We start from the raw sequence: 17,355 nt of genomic DNA, 5'->3' as shown, positions 1-17,355 counted from the left end.
GGGAATATACTAGAAAGGTAGCAATGACTGAGGATATAAGGAAAGAAGGGAATGAGAGATGTTGAAAACATAAAATCAATATGTTATGGGAACAGATTGGATCTAGATAGTGAGAAATCCAGAATAATATCTAGGTTGTGAGCCTGAGAGATAAGGAGTAAGGTGTTGTCCTCTACAGTAATAATAAAGTTAGGAGTAGGAGATGGTTTAGGGGAAAAGATATTGGGTTCTGTTTTGAACATGAGTTTAAGAATTCTACGGGACATCCGGGTCAAAGTATTGGAAAAGCAGTTGGAGATGTGAGATTGAAGATCAACAGAGAAGTTCAGGCAGGATAGCTGATTTGAGAATCCTCAGCATAAAGACAGTAATTAAGTTCATGGAGGGTTCTAGAGAAAGAATGAATAATGATAAAAATCAGGTTTAGACTCAAAAACTTCATCATTTAGATGAGAACACACACAAAGTAAACTGAAATATATGTAAGATATATGCATACATATACACACCTGTATACGTATGTGACGTATGTGTATTTCCATATTCTTATTCTCTCTATGGGTGGTAAAGACAAACTTTAGGTGGATAAGTAGATAGGAAGAGGTCAGTGGAAAAGAAGAGATTGAAGATGTAAGAGAGGCGCTAAGATTTATGGAATAATGTCCCTATGGAATCAAGGGGCATCAGAAACTGTCTCTGGGGAAAGGGAAAAACCTTAGCCTGATTGCTCTTGAATGAAGCCTCTGGGACATAAGCAGCTTGCTTCATTATTATTTTCCCAAAGGCAACCCCGTTGTTAGCATCTGGGTCATTTTTTTCTAATTTAAACCAAAATTTTAGTATCCTAAAGACCTTTTTTCTTCAGCAACAACAAAGATGAGACAAACTCCTTGGGTATCCACTTGAACTGAATGTCCACAGGACTGTATGGGATAAGGATACATATTGGCAGAGAGCCCTTTTTACCCTCAGTAGTGGTCTTCAACTGTGCTAGGTTTCTGAAGTCCAATAAATACTAAATATTTATTATATTTATATAAATTAAATATAAATTAAATTTATATATATATATATTTATGTTATTTATTTAATATATATCCTTATTCTTTGTTTTGTACATTCTGAATTATATCTGATGCTTCTTCCATTATAATGTAAGCTCCTTGAGGGCAGGGGATATTTTAGCTTTTACTTTGGATTATCATGCCTTAATAAGGTTACATAGTAAACAGTATGAACTCAATAACAGCATTTATTTAAACATATATTTTATTTCTGTATTTTGCTTTTATATCACCAGAATTTATTTCAGTATATTTCCTTTTCATCCTCTCCTGAGAGTTATCTACAAAATAATATGTTGAATATAGAAAGGTTTATATGAAGTATGGAAAAGCGAAGAAAGCAGAAGATAAAAAAATGCTACTACAATAATTAAATAAAAAGAACCACTACAAAACAAATAAAAACAAATATTACAAATTTACAAAGGCAAAACTGGTTTGAAAGAAGAGCTATGGTCATATATTTCTAAACATGTTTGAAGAGGTAGGGGTGCTGGGGGGGGGGGGGGGAAGGAGAAGTTTCCATGAATGTGAAGTAGTTACAGAAAATCAGAATTTTCTGGGTATTGTACTAATTGATTGACTTTGATGGGTTTTACCCTCTTTCTACTTTTTTTCTTCTTCAAAAAATTCTTTGCAAAAAAACACACAAAATGAAAAAAAATTCTTTGTTGGTAGGGGGAAGGGAAGATGAAGGAATATAAGGAGAAGCTCAAGTGATGTAAAAACAAGATGTCAATAAAAATTTATTTCTTAAAACAAGATAATTAGAAGGTGCTAGTATTAAACAATATCAAACAAAAAAACCCAAAAATAGCCTTATCTTAATATGGAGGAATGACTAGTTAGACTAATTAGAATAAAGTCCCATCATAACAGAAGATTAAAAATGATAATTAGGAATGTAAAAAAATTAATATCAATATTTGTGCCTTTTTTACATTTAAAATAATGGTATCATGAGTAGATCTTGGAGTTAGGAAGACTTGTGTTAAAAATCCTATCCTTTATACATTATCTATATGACCACTTTTGCTTGTGATGTCTGGACCTAAATTTCCTTAGTTATAAAATGAGGATAATAATACTTATTGGCAACAAGTAACTCACTGTATTAAAATAAAAACTAAATAAAATAAATTAATGTGAATGAAATGTTTTTCAAACTTTAAAATACTACATATATTTCTATTAAATTATCATTAGTATCATTGATTATCACTATCTTCTTCAAAAGTCTAATATAAAAGACCAACAATATGGCCAAAAGAATTCACATTAGTCAGTAGGTGCTTGAGTGCAGGAGGTAACAAAGTTTGATCTTAGCACAAAGAACCAATCTACAAACAAGTTTCTGGTAGGAGATATGAGTAAATATAAGAAAATGTCAAAAACAATGAGTAATTATGAATTAAAAGAAGTCCCTAAGGCAGATCAGGAGAAGAATGAACTTCCACAAGCACAAAAAGGTCCTCAGAGAAAAGAATAACTTTCCTATAAGGACTACTAAAGTGGCTAGGAACGATATAGTATGAATGAATTACCCACATAGAAAAGATTGCAAAACTGAAGAAATGTGTATTTAAAAATCTATTAATGGTTACTAATTCTAAAAGAGTTTTAAAAAATGCAAGGGGCAGCTAGGTGGTGCAGTGGATAGAGCACTGGCTCTGGAATCAGTACCTGAGTCCAAATCCGGCTTCAGACACTTAATAATTACCTAGCTGTGTGGCATTGGACAAGCCACTTAAGCCTGTTTGCCTTACAAAAACCAAAAAAATAAAAATAAAATAAAAATTTTAAAAATGCAAGAGGTTTCATTTTTGCAGATAGAAATGTTTCCTCCCCATGAATGGTCTATTACCCAAACATTTACTGAGAGCATAATATAGAGTATACAGTTCAAGTTTATAATTAATGATTGATGATGGGAATCAAACCTCATCCTGGTTGCCCAATAAAGCAAATTATCATTTCTATATTATTTTAGATTGTAAACAGCTTTACAAATATTATTTCAACTTTACAACAATTGAGAAGTATGCACTATTATTATCCTCATTTTACAATAAAGAAAAGATAAAAACACAGAGAGATGATGTAACTTGCTCATAATTACACACCTAGAAGCTGAGGTCATAATTGAATTCAGATTTTTCTATCTCCAAGTCTCTACCTAGTGTGCCACATAAGCATAACAAACTTGTCATATCCAACATAGAACTTATTATTAACATTAGTAACAGTAATTCATTCCCCAAGCCCAATCTTACTCCTAGGATCTTACCTGGGGAATTTTCCCCTCTCTTATCACTTTTTTAGTCACCTAAGTTGCCAAGCTAGGAATCACTCATGCTACTTCTTTCTCTTTCACCCCAAGTATCTAATAAATTGCCAATCCTTATGAACTCTACTTCTATAATCTTATTTGACCAGGGGAGGCACTGGAGACAGTTCACACAAGTACTCAAAAGTTGGTTGTTAAAATTTCAGTGTGTCATTTCTATTTTGTTAAAATCAATAAATGCTACTAATAAAGGCTTAATTTATTTTTTATTGATGAACTAGATTTAAGAAAGTAATGGGGAAATGTTAATAATGAAGATTAAACTTAAACATGTGTCATACATGTACACACAAGTTCATATGTATATATGTGCATTGCATATAGATGTGTATGTGTATATATGTGTGTATATATATATTTACTTATCTCCATATAGTCCCTTCCAGGCAGAGATTAATCCTTACTTTGTCTTCATAGCCTTAGTATATGACAGATAAAAAAAATGATGTTTGTTGATGGGGATTATTCTTTTTTTTTTTTTTTTAGGTTTTTGCAAGGCAGATGTGGTTAAGTGGCTTACCCAAGGCCACACAGCTAGGTAATTAAGTGTCTGAGATCGGATTTGAACCCAAGTACTCCTGACTCCACTTTATCCACTAGGCCACCTAGACAACCTGGGGATTATTCTTAATTATAATTCCTTGAATTGAGTTAAATTGAATTTACCCTGGAGGGGAAAAAATTTAGGAAGGACAAGAGAAGACAAGTGAAAACCTATCATTTCAGGGAAGGGGATTAGGCTTGTTTTACTAAACCATAGATATTTAAGAGTGTTTTGAGCTAACTGATAAGATGCTAAATTCCTCTTCAATGGAAGCCAATTACCCTGTGTTACTGTAGTTTAGTTGTATTCAAGTCTTCATGATCTTCCCTAAACCATATAGTCCAAGGAGTTTTCTTGGCAAAGATACTGAAGTAGTTTGTCATTTCCTTCTCCAGTGAACTGATAGGCAAACAGAGGTTAAGTGACTTATTCAAGGTCACACAAGCTGGTAAGTGTCTAAGGTCAAATTAGGCCTCTATCCACAGAGCCACCTAAATGCCTCTCATTTAGCCTGTACTATACTTTTAATTTTTCATTCCTTAATTGTATTTTCCTTTCATGCTCTACTTCAAATAACTACTTCTTACAATTCTTTCTTGTTCCCTTTTGAAATTCACAGAAACTTTCTTTTAAAGAGTATTTCATATGTTTATTACTGCTTGGTATTCTGTCATTTAAGTCCTATTCAACTTTCTGTGATCCTTTTGGAGTTTTCCAGGCAAAGATACTGGAGTGTTTTTCAGTTCTTTCTCAAGTTCATTTTATAGATGAGGAAAATGAGGCAATCAAGGTTAAGTGACTTGTCCAGGGTCATATAACTATGAGGTTACATTTGAATTCAGGTCTTCTATCCGTTGAGTATCAAGCTATCATATATTACTGTGTATTATAGTTATCTGTGCATTGTCTTACCGTCTTCCCCTACTCCACCCCACCATTAGACAGAGAGATCCATGAGGATGGGGAGAGGGACAGAGTTGGGAAACTTCACTTCTCACTCCCTAAATATAGCAGGATACAGTGCATAATGGGTGAACAAATTTGCTTAATCAATGAGTTCTAGAAAGCAGATTGCAGCTTTAAAAATTGAGACTAAATGAGTTTTGAGGTATCTTAGAACTCTTAGCTCTGATTCTATGGAATCTGTTCTTTAAATGCCTTTTATCATTCATTTTTTTTAACTTAAACACAATTATAAAGATAGAATTGCAAGTTTTTAATTGGATGAAAATTTAAGTTCCAAATGCTCTAACCCCCTTATTTTTGAAGTGAGGAAATTGAAGCATGGAGAGCAAAATGATTTGCCCAAGTTACAAAATTTATATAAGATCTGGGACTGAAAACCACTTCTCCCAATTCTTAATTCAACATACTTTTCATGAAACTACAATCCATCACAATGCCAGTGCTACCACCCATATCATCTCTTGTCTAGACTATTGCAGTAACCTGTTTAATCTGGCCTCAAGACTCTTCCCATGCCTGTCCATCTTCTGCTCAGCTGTCAAAGTGATCTCTGTTGAAGTTCAGATCTGACATCAACCTTCCACTTCATACATTACAGTGGTTTCTTATCTCTCTAGGAATAAATATAAAATCCTTTTTTTAGTGCTCAATTCTAACCTATCCTATTACACAATATATTAATACAGGAGTCTGAAACAACTGAGGTTTAGCTATCTTTTGAAAAGTCTTTCATTCTTAACCATATGAACTAACTAATAATAAAAGTATGATTCTGTATTTTAGTTTTAGTAGATATGCTGAAGTTAATCCTGTACTTTCCCTCCCCCCTGAGTTCAAAATTTTTAAACTATTGTGCATGTGTTTGCTTATGTTTTTAAGAAAGAAAAAAAGCAGTGACATTTCAAAATGCTCATATATTTGCAAAATCTTTGAAAAATGTATAAAACAATTTAAATACATTAATTTGAGTATTTAAAAAAAATATATATTCAGTGCCACTTAAAAACATCAGTCAATTCAATTGGTAAAACATTTTGCCAAACTCCAGTCTTCTTACAGTTAATACCTTCTCTATCTCATAATGTACTTTTTTTGATCCAGAGATTTGTGCCTGCTTGCCATTTTAACCTAAAAACACTCCATTCTCCCAACTCTAGGAGTTTTCACTGACTGTTCTTCACACCTGGAACTGGCTCTCTCCTTATCCTATCTTCTGGTTTCTCTGGCTTCTTTTCTAATCTAAGCTTTTCGCAATTCCCCCTAAATTCTAGTGCATCTCTAAAAATTCCACCTCTAAGAACAAGGTTTTTGCAATCCGCCTAAATTATAGTGTGTTTCCCATTGGATTATCTACAAATTATGCTGTATGTAGTTTGTCTATAGTTGTTCATATATTATCTCTGTCATTAACTTGTGAGTTCCAGGAGAACAAGAACTCTTCCATCCCTTTGTATCTCAAGTGTGTAGCACAAAGCCTGTCTGTAGTAGATAGTTATTAAAAGTTTATAAACTTATTTCTTACCAATTAGTTGATTTCTGGAACTACCACTTTCTTTCTTTTTTTTTTTTTTTTAGGTTTTTTGGTAAGGCAAACGGCGTTAAGTGGCTTGCCCAAGGCCACACAGCTAGGTAATTAAGTGTCTGAGACCAGATTTGAACCCAGGTACTCCTGACTCCAGGGCCGGTGCTTTATCCACTACGCCACCTAGCCACCCCTATTTCTGGAACTAAAAAAGATAAAAAAAAAAAGTTCAATAGTCCTTGTCTTTAGAGAATCCCACAATTTAATGGTGATTGGAACTGGCAGCCTAGGTTGGAGTCAAGAGAACTCATCTTTCTAAGTTCCAATCTGGCCTCAGATACTTGCTGAATGTGACACTGACCAAGTTACTTAACCTTGTTTGCCTTAGTTTCCACATCTGTAAAATGTAAAATGGCTCCAGTATTTTTGCCAAGAAAACTCCAAATGTACACAAATGTACCCCCCCCAAAGAATGTACACAAAAGAAACTAATGAACACATAGGGTTTTCCTGACTTTAACAGCAAAAGAAAAGTCTTTTACTTAACTGGTGATGTTTGTCCATTTTCAAAAAAAAGACCATAACATCAGGCAAGTGATCCATGTGACATGCACGTCAATTGTATTTGAATGGGGGGGAATGCTGTTCTAAGTCTGGTACCAACCTATCTCCTTTGCCCTCTTCAGTCATCTGAGTCCAGTGGTCAGATAGGAATGGCCCTGGAAGCAAGACAATCAGGGTTAAGTGACTTTAATTATCTAATAATACAGATTAGGATCCAGGGGAAAAATGTAAAGTATCTTAATCATAATCTCAGGATCAAAAGTTAGAGAAAGACACAGAAAGGGCCCTGAGGATGAACAGGTGGTTTCCTGTTTTTAATATAATCCTAACAAAACTAATTGAATTGGTTGTGATTTTACCCAACAGTATTTAGTTTGAAATCTCAATTACTCTCATAGAAGTTGTTTAGACATAAACTCTATGGGATCTGGGGTACTCTATAGGTAGCCCGACAAGAGAAGATAGAGTGGTAAATGGGGCTAACCCAAGAGTAAAAAAGACCTAGAATTGTGATCTTTTTATTAATTAATAACTCCTTTAGAGTAATTTGGAATTATGCCCAAAGGGCAATAAAAATGTGTATACCCTTTGATTCAGCAATATAGCAACTGGGTCTATATTCTGAAGAGATCAGGAAAAAGGATAAAAATCCCACATGTACAAAAAATATTCATAGCAGCTCTTTTTGTAATGGCAAAGAACTGGAAATTGAGGGGATGTCCATCAATTGGAAAATAGATGAATAAATTGTGGTGTTTGTATGTGATGGAATGCTATTCTATAAGAAATCATGAAGGATAGGATTTCAGAAAAGCCTGGAAAAACTTGCATAAATTGATGCTGAATGAGATGAGCAGAACCAGGGGAACATTATACATACTAACAACAACATGGGGTGATGATCAACCACGATGGACTGGTTCATTTCAGCAGTACAATAATCAAAGACAATTTTAAAAGATGAGGGAAAAATAAGAAGGAACTGGAGTTTAAATGAAGAGCAAAGTTTATTATCTTAAATTTTTAAAAGTTGTCTTATGTATTATGTCATTTTTTTTCTCTTTTGTTAGGATTTGATTCTTCTCTCAAAACATGATCAACATGGATCTGTGTTTAGCATAGTTATAAATGTAAAGCCTATATCAGATTGCTTTCTGTTGGGGGGGAGAAGGGATGGGAGAAAAATGTAAAAACTCAAAACCTTGCCCAAAAAATGATTGGTGAAAACTACCAGTGCATGTAGTTGGAATAACAATTAAATAAAATATTTTTTTTAAAATAACTCCTTTTTACCCCTTTGGAAGCAGATCCCAAAGAATGACTCCCAGATAGAGACTATCCACCAGATAGAGACTATCACAGGGAGAAGCTAAGCTACTTTGGCTTGTATTTCATGAAATCATATGGTCTTCTCCATCCTTTCCCACCTTGCCCTACTCTACTCTGTCCTTCTTGCCCAGAGCAATGACCATAATTTCTGGAAAGGACAATGGGTTTCCCTATTGTTCCCTTTTTTATCTTTCTACAATATAACTTCCTTCTCTTCCCTTCATTTTCCTATATGACATTAGAATATAAGCTCTACTATTCCCCAAACTCTAGGGGATTTAATTAGAAGAACAGAAAATAAAATGATACAATGTGGAGTTGAGGAGGGGGGAAAAACAAGCTCAAAGGCAAAAACAATAAAAATCCTATATTACTGGTATCATTACAATGAGAAAGGCAGCTTGGGTAGTAGATAAGAGTTCACTTCTGCCCTGACTCCTCTATCCCCCATGACCTAATTAGTGATTGCTTCACTGATGGTCTATTAAAACTGGTTAGGCTCATTCCCATCATCTCTCACTATTACTGCTTTTTCTTCACAGCAACCTAGCAAGGTGTCCCCTTATCCCCTCTATCTTCCAGTTCTAGAACCATAATCAAATCAATATTGATCCTGCTTCTGGAAAGAATTACTCTTTTATGGTTCAACTTAGCATAACAATAACCTTTCTGTAACACAAGACTGTCCACCATGGTCACCAATCTCACTTTATGCTTTGCTTCCCTATTAGAATGTAAGCTTCTTAAGAGGGGAAGCTGTTTTTTACCCTTATTTTATATTTTTACTCCCAATACTTTGCTCCCTTAAGTACTTAATAAACAAAAATTTTTATATTTATTCATCTATTCATTCATAAAATCAGCAAAGAATGATCTTCTACATATGCTTCCCATTACACCTTTGTTTTCTTGAGAGAGAGAGAAACAGAGAGAGACCATACTTCAAATTCCAGGAGACATGGTTACTGTGATTATATGGTCTAAAAGAACTATCAGCCTTGTTGTTTGCATGTTGTCTCAGACTACTTTCCTTGAGAGCCTGGACTATCTTTGTATTCGCAGAGCTTAGTATAGTGGTAAGATTTATTGTTTGTTAGACCCCATACTAGTTGCTAGAGATACAAAGACAAAAATGGGACAATTTTTCCCCTCAAAGAACTTAAATTTCATCAGGGGCACAACATCTGCATGTATAAATATATGCAAAAAGCATGCAAAGGAAAAGATACCAATAGCTTGGAGCAATGGGTTAAGAGGAAGGATCAGGAAAAGTTAAGAATGTGGCAAGGGAGATAAATATTGAAGGAAACTAGAGATAGTATATATCATGATATATTGTTTAGCAGAGGAGAGAGGAAGTAAGCATGATTCGATATGTGGGCCTACTAAATATCCTCACAACTGCAACTTCATCCCCTCACTCCCCTACTACCTAGTATTTACTTCTTCATAATTCCTGTCTTTTTATAAATGTATTCATAGCATCATATCTAGCCCATAAATTGGTGGTTAACTAATTTTTTTTTGTAGACCCATTATACAACTCTCCTTCACCTTATCCTTACTCTTTCTCTCTACACACACACACACACACACACACACACACACACACACACACACACACACACACACACACAGAGACTGTGAAGGGAATCCCTCTGAGCTTGTTCACAATCTGTCACAAGTGGCCAAAGAAGTCACGTTTGAGTAGCAAAAAGAAATCCTTCCCCTGAGGTATAGGTAAACACCCAACTTCTATGGTTCATAGGTGTGAGAGATGGAGATCAAGCATTGATCCAATCCCATTTTAAGGAGCAAGAAACCACCTCGTAATCCCTTGTTTGTATTTCTTAGAGGAGTGACATAAGAAACACTTATTTCATTCCACACAATAATTCACTGCAATCCAAGGGAGCACAGTGAGGGCAATGCCATCTCCCAGCTGCTGATTACATCAAAGGTTTGCAGCCCAAATTCAATTTTATGATGTTAATCTCAGGCCTGCCACTCAGAAATTTTCTCTGAGGGATATGATTTTTCTCTGGATTTCATTTTAAGAATGATTTTCTTCGTCTACAATCAATAAAGATATGTTTTCATCAAAAGACTCTATCTTGGCAGAATTCAATTGGCCATTTCAATCCCTTTTGGTGACACAGTATTAATTAAAATAGTTTATGTTGCACGTTGACTAGAAAACAGGCAGTAAAAACAGCAGTCACTCAGAACATGTGTACTAGACACATCAGCATAGAGGGTGAAAAATAATTTTCACTTCTTTGAGGTGACAGACATTAGCAATTCAAGAGAGATACCCTATACCTTGGCTTATTCCTGTAATCCTCCTTTAAGAAATGAAGCTGCTTCTGTTTTTATTTTGTTTTGAGAGGAAATAAAAGTGTATGTAATAAGGTTAAACAGTTAGTTTTAAAAACACTCCTTGAAAGGCTCAAGAAGGAAAAATATGGAACTATATATTATAGCATCATTAAATGAAATTGTTGGTTTCTGACTGATAAATTCTAATTCTGTTCATAGAAATCTTCTTTGAAGAACAATAAATGATTACTAATATAAAATGATATTCCTTCTTCTAAAATAAGCAATATATATTTACCATAGAATTTTTTTACCATACATTAAGATTGTAAAAAATAATAATAATAGATTGCAAAATGGAAGTAGCCTTTACTTTGCCACAAAGTTGTGAAAGTCTGAGGAGACAGTATTTTTGTTGTTAAATCATTTTATTCTCTATGACCTCATTTGGAGTTTTCTTAGCAGAGATACTGGAGTGGTTTGCTATTTTCTTCTCCATAAATTTTACAAGTGAGGAACCTGCAGCAAACAGTTACATGACTTAACTAAGGTCACACTGCCTGAGTCCAGATTTGAACTCACAAAGTCAAGTCTTCCTGATTTCAGCCCTGACCCTCTATCCACCAGGGTACCTAACTTGCCATGCAAATATGGCATACTGAAAAAAAAGAATCTAAATAGAAATCCTTTCTGGATCTCTCATTTATGGTCTTGGGTACCTTGGACAAATCTATATTAATAGTAGCAAAAAAAAAAAAATCTCTGGTCCCCTATCTCCTGATCTGTAAATGAAGAAAGCTCTAAATTCAAGATGCTATAGGAACAAAATAATCATGTATAAAATAAATTATATTCACTTTTGGGGAGATTCTAGGAAGTCATAGGATCATAGACTAAAGCTTGGGAAGAATCTTAGGTTATCTATTTAACTATAATATTATATATCAGGAAACTGAGGCCCATGGACATGAAACAAATTATTCAAGGTCACACAGGTAGCAAGTAATAAAATTCAAGCCTTTACTCCAGACCCCTTGCATTTCACTTCAGTCCCCTTATCATATGGAGAAAGCACAGAAGCAGAACTCAATTACTTAAATATGAACTGGCAATCTATGCCAAGGCATTTAATTGCTTTAAATCTTATTACAAGTGGTACTGTCTTATGTGAACAAATGTAGTTACTAATATTTATTATTTAGATGCTAGCTTTGTGATCCTGGACACTTAATCTTGTTTGACTCAGTTTCCTCATCTGTAAAATGAGCTGGAGAGGTTACTGACAAACCATTTCAGATCTTTGCCAAGAAAACCCTCAGTAGACTCATGACTCTTCATGACTGAAACAAAACAACACCAAAATAGTTATTTTAATAAAGATAGAACTAGGTTTCTCTGGGCATGACCAGCTCTAACATGGAGCTACTCTTGAGGGACCTTTTGAGCATATCCAGTTTGCTGAACATGGAAGCCCTGGCAGGCTTCTTTGATTAGAAGTTTTGAGAATGAGACTTTTAGTCATTACCACCACCATCACTGTCCCATCATGATCTCTTTCAGCTACTCTTACTTACTTTGACCCTAGCATAGATATCTTAGTTCACACACAGCAAAGACATGAACTGAATGAGTAAAAGGGAAAGGATTTTCCTTTCCCTATTCTTTCTTTTACCTGGTTATGAGAAATGGCTTTGAAGGTGTTTGTTTCTATTCTCTATGGTTTATCCTCTTCAATGTCAGATGCCTGAACCTGAACCCCAGTTTGAGGATCTCAAAGTTGGAGACATAATGACCTTGAAACCTTCATTATAGGCAGAATAGTACAACCAAACATAGAAGCCATGAGAAAATAGTTTATTTGGCACTTGAGTTTGATAACCTCCTTTAAATTCAGTTTCTCTATTATTCTTCAATGAAACCCCCCCCCCTTCCTCAGGTTTCTTTCCTGGGTCCTCTCCACTCTCCATATTCTCAATTCTATTTATCTGACCATCTATTGACTAACTTCCAACCTAGCATTTCCAATTGCCTCTTGGACATCTTGAACTAGATGTTCCACAGACATCTTAGCTGCAATCCATTATCTGCCCACCTCTCCAAACATTCCCTTCTTCCTAACTTCACTGGAGAGGGTACTACCACTCTCCCAGGCTTGCAACCTAAGGGTTATCTTCCATTCTTTATCGTCCCTCATTCTCCTTATCTATCTGTTTATCCAGGCCTGTGGCTTTCACCTTTAAACTTCTCTTGCAAAGAGCCCCTTTTCTTCATCACCCTGGCTCAATAGGGCAATTACAATAATTTTCTGATTGGATTCCCAGACAAAATCTCTCTACTTCATTCTGTGGTCAGACACCAAAAGTCATACCACACCTCTTGGCAACCCACTCTAATCAACTTCAGTTATCTCTAAGATTGAATATAAAATCTATTTAACATTCCCCCCCTCCTTTCATCTTATAGTCACATTCCCTCCACCCACCCAAGCTCTCACATCCATTGACACTAGTTTCCTTGCTATTCCTAGAACAAAAGTTCAACTCCAGATCCCAGGAATTGGCTGCTTCTCACTACATGCCTGGAAAGCTCTACCCATTGTCTGTTACCTGACTTCCTTAAATTCTCAGCAAAATCTCATCTTCTATGAGAAACCATTCCTGATCTAGCTTTATTCTAGTGTCTTTCTCCTGATTATCTCCAGTTTATCCAATATTTACCCCACTTGTATGTTGTTTCCCCCATTATTCATTGAGATCTTTGAAACAACCAGGGGCATCTCAATACAAGGATGAACTCTTACACTTACTGGCTATGCAACATTACTCCTTAAGATCTAGCTTCATCATCTGTGAAAAACAAGGACAGTAATATCTATATTACCTTTCTCAGAGGGTTGTATCAGGAAAAGTGCTTCTCTGTCATCCTATTATTTTGGCATATATGTGAAAAAAGTATCACTGTGGAAATGTCTGGAAAAAAAGGAATATTATTGAATATTACTGTACTACATAAGGCAGCTAGTTGTCTCAGTTGATATAGCTAGTCCTGGAATTAGAAAGACTTGAATTCAGATATAGCCTCAGACATTTACAAGCTGTGTCACCCTGGGCAAGTCATTTAACCTGTATGCATTAATACACTGGAGGAGGAAATAGCTCACTCCAGTATCTTTGCCAAGAAAACGATATATAGTATTCATTTGATATGGTCAAGAGGTCATGAAGAGTTGAATACAACCAAACAACACTATACCATAAGAAGCAAGAGTCATTCATAGGAAGATATATACCCAGAGCAAAGTAATTTTCCACCTTGGCTAACAAGGCCTTAGGTCAAAACTATGATTTCCTCCTCTTGGTAGAGAAAGGAAAGATTATAGATGAAGCACATGCTATTAAGACCGGTCAATGTGCTGTTTTACTTTGCTGAATAATATTTCTTTATTACAAGGGATGGAAATACTAGGAGAACAGAGAGAGGAAGAATGGACTAGGAAAATTTAAGGAAAGAGAATAATTTCAAATATATTATCAAAACTGTGACATTTTAAAATTAGCTTTCATCTCATTGTTTCTGCTGAATAATTTCCAACTATCTTTCCCTTACCAACAACACAAAAATTTATGCTTAAATATAGAAAATTTTAGTGTATAGAAATGAGTGCAATAACAATTTCAATGTAACCAAATTTACATCACACACAATGCAAACTCACAAAATCAAACATTTGTGTGTTTTAGAATCATTCACATTCATCAATTGATGTATGCTTCTTCTTTCTCTGGAAGATCTTGACCTGGGATCACTCCATATTCACCTCTTCTAATTGTCTCTACTTAAGACTACACAGGATAAATATAAAATGCAATGTTTGGCATTTCTTTCCAGTCTTTTTATATTTTACTCCCCTCTAGACATTGTAGCATTCAGTGACACAGAACACAGTGACATTCTTCCCTTTCCATTTCTAAACTCTTAGCTGGCAGTCTCCCAAACCCTGAAAATCTCTTGGGTTTCTTTCCTTCCAGGCTCAGTTCAAATCCTATCTTCTGGAAGAGGACTTTTCTGATCCCTATCCACTCTTTGACTCCTCTCACAGTTGATGCTTCCCAACTGAAATATCTCCATTAATATTATATGAATCTTTGATCCAGCAATACCATCTCTAGGTCTATATACCAAAGACAATAAAAAGGGGGGGGGGGGGCTACTGGGATATGATAAGGACCTATTTATACAAAAATATTTATAGTAGCTTTTTTGTGGTGTCTCAGAATTGGAAATCAGTGATGTCTATTGAGGAATGGCTAAACAAGTTGTGGTATTATGATTGTGATAGAATATTATGCTATAAGAAATGGCAAGTGGAATATTTCAGAAAACTGCAAAGACTTACATGAACTGATGCAAAATGAAGTGAGCAGAACAGGATAATATTGTTCATAGTACCAGCAATACGTTGACCAAGAACTATGAATGACATAATGCTCAAGACAATCCCAAAGATAAGGAAGAACTGATAATGTCTGAATGCAGATTCAATTTAGCAGGCTATTTTTTCACTTTCTTTGTTTTGAGTTTAGTCTTCTTGTAAAAAATGACTAATATGGTAATATTTTATGATTGTCTCAAGGAGGGAGGGGAAGGGAGGGAAAAAAGGATAGAATTTGAAACTGAAAATTTTAAATTTTTCTAAAAAACCGTAATTGGGGAAAATAGTACATATAAAAAATACATATTGTATTTATCTTGTAGCTACAGCTATTTGCTTGTGATATCCCCCCATTATTAGTATGTGAGTTTTCTACCACACCAGGGCCTGAATTTTTTGCCTTCCTTTGTATTCCTAAAGCTTAGTACGAGATCTACTACACAGTAAACTTTTAATTGTTGACTTCGGTCTCCCTTCATTATTTTTCTTTTTGGGAAGCTGGGATGGGGGTGAAGGTAGAGTTAGAATTCCAGAAAGAAATTTGCATGAAGTTAAAAGCAGCAGACTTAGAAGAGGGACTAGTTTTACTAAGGACAAAAGAAAAAAAAATCTTAAATTAAATTATACCCTGAAGCTAATCTCCTTTCCTTGACCTTGGAATCCTTTAACATAAAACCCTGCTGACAGAGGTGGAGGACTATTTCCTTCATTGTTTTGGATCTCAGTCAGCTGTGTTGAAATGAAAAACAAAACCACAATAATAGAGGGACAAGGAGCAGGGAGGGAAAGGACTTCCCACTCACACTCATCTAATACAATTATCCCTCTCCAATAGAACATAAATAATCATTTTGCATTTTGGCCTTTAGAGACAACTGCAACCCCTTTCCTATTCACTTTTTTTTTTTATTACTGCCTTAGCTAAATTTAGTATAAACATTAGATGGAAGATTTCTTAGATGGAAAGTCTACTTTGTCTCAGCCTCCTTTGACTTCTCCCCAAAAGCATCTAGTGAAGGTCTGGGCACAAAACAGGTGCTTAGTAAATAACCTTCATTGATTGGCTGCTGCCCATTGGCTGCAGCCTTTCTGGCTTCTTTGAAGTCCCTACAGAAATCCCCTCTTTTCAGGAAGCCTTTCCCAACCTCTCTTGCTACTAGTGCTCGTTTGTTAATTATTTCCTGCTTAACCTGTATCTAGCTTGCACTGTGTGTGTCTTTTCATATTTTCTCCCCCACTGGAGGAGGTCACAGTTGCCTGGTCCATAGTAGAAACATGCTACATGTGAACCACACAAAAGTAAAGCAAAAGCTAGGAATGCAAGAACTCCTTTACAGCTGGCTTTTTACAAGGACAAGTTTCATTCAGGAAGGGAGAGCCTGAACTAATTTCTAAACTGGTTCGCCGCAATCTGCCCGTCTAGGCGGAGGTCTGATTTCAAAACCACTGGGGAGACAGCATTGACAACACCCCCCCACACACACACACATTTTTACAAATTCAAGAAGTGAGTCAACAAGGGTGTCTGCCAGAAAAATAGGGGAAAAGTAATTGCCCAAGTCCCTTCTCGCCTGCCCGGAAAAAGTCAACAGGCAAAATAGCTTGTAACCCCGGACCCCAAGAAGGTGGAGAAGACTCGCAGAAGGGCAGTTTTACCACCCAAAGAGGAAACATAAGGCGTCTGAAAAGCAGTTTAAAGATATCAACCGAAAGGAAGTCTTTAGGGGGAAGAAGTTGGGTCCTCTGCTGTCTGAGGAGAAAACAAAAAGGGTCAAGAGCGCGGGCACCTGGCCCTCTGGGTGAGGGCTGCTGCCTCGGGCGCGGGGAGGTCTAGAAAGTGGACAAAAGAGGGAGGGAAGGAGGGAGGACGAAGCGGCTGAAGACAGAGCGCGGCATTAAAGGGCAGGAGAGAAGCCACAGGCCAGACCTTACCCCCGGCCGCCAGCTGCAGCCCGCCGGGTCCGAGGTGCAGGAGGGAGGGGGCGGGTCCGGCCGGCCGGCTTTTATGCCCTGCTCCCCTAGCGGGCGGCTCCCCGCCTCCCCGACACAAGCCCGGCCCGCGGACCCCGCCTTGGCTCCGCGCCGGCCTCGGCTGCCCCCAGAGCTGGCCGAACCTGCTCTCCCTGCCCCGAGCTGCCCATCTGGCCGCCAGCTCTGCCTCCTTTCCCCCACCCCATCGCCTGGGTCGGGGAGAAATCAGGAGAAAACAGGGCAGGGGTCCCCGGCGCCTCTCGTTGCAGGGAGGTCGAGGCTTGGCCGAGCCCTGTG

At 36.5% G+C, this 17,355-nt stretch overlaps 1 protein-coding gene across 1 annotated transcript in view; it reads right to left on the bottom strand.

Moving 5' to 3' along the window:
- The window catches only part of LOC141521761 (WD repeat-containing protein 72-like), a 49,342-nt gene extending 32,288 nt beyond the window's left edge, over window positions 1-17,054 (bottom strand). The window contains exon 1 of the mRNA XM_074234645.1: window positions 17,020-17,054. The gene's annotated coding sequence lies outside the window, so the exon portion shown is untranslated. The remainder of the gene's footprint in view (window positions 1-17,019) is intronic.
- Window positions 17,055-17,355: the final 301 nt, after the last annotated feature.

The sequence above is a fragment of the Macrotis lagotis genome, chromosome 4 (genome assembly GCF_037893015.1).
Source record: "Macrotis lagotis isolate mMagLag1 chromosome 4, bilby.v1.9.chrom.fasta, whole genome shotgun sequence".
Taxonomy (NCBI): domain Eukaryota; kingdom Metazoa; phylum Chordata; class Mammalia; order Peramelemorphia; family Peramelidae; genus Macrotis; species Macrotis lagotis.
The sequence above is the reverse complement of the archived record's forward strand: the minus strand, read 5'-3'. Positions and strand labels throughout refer to the sequence as shown.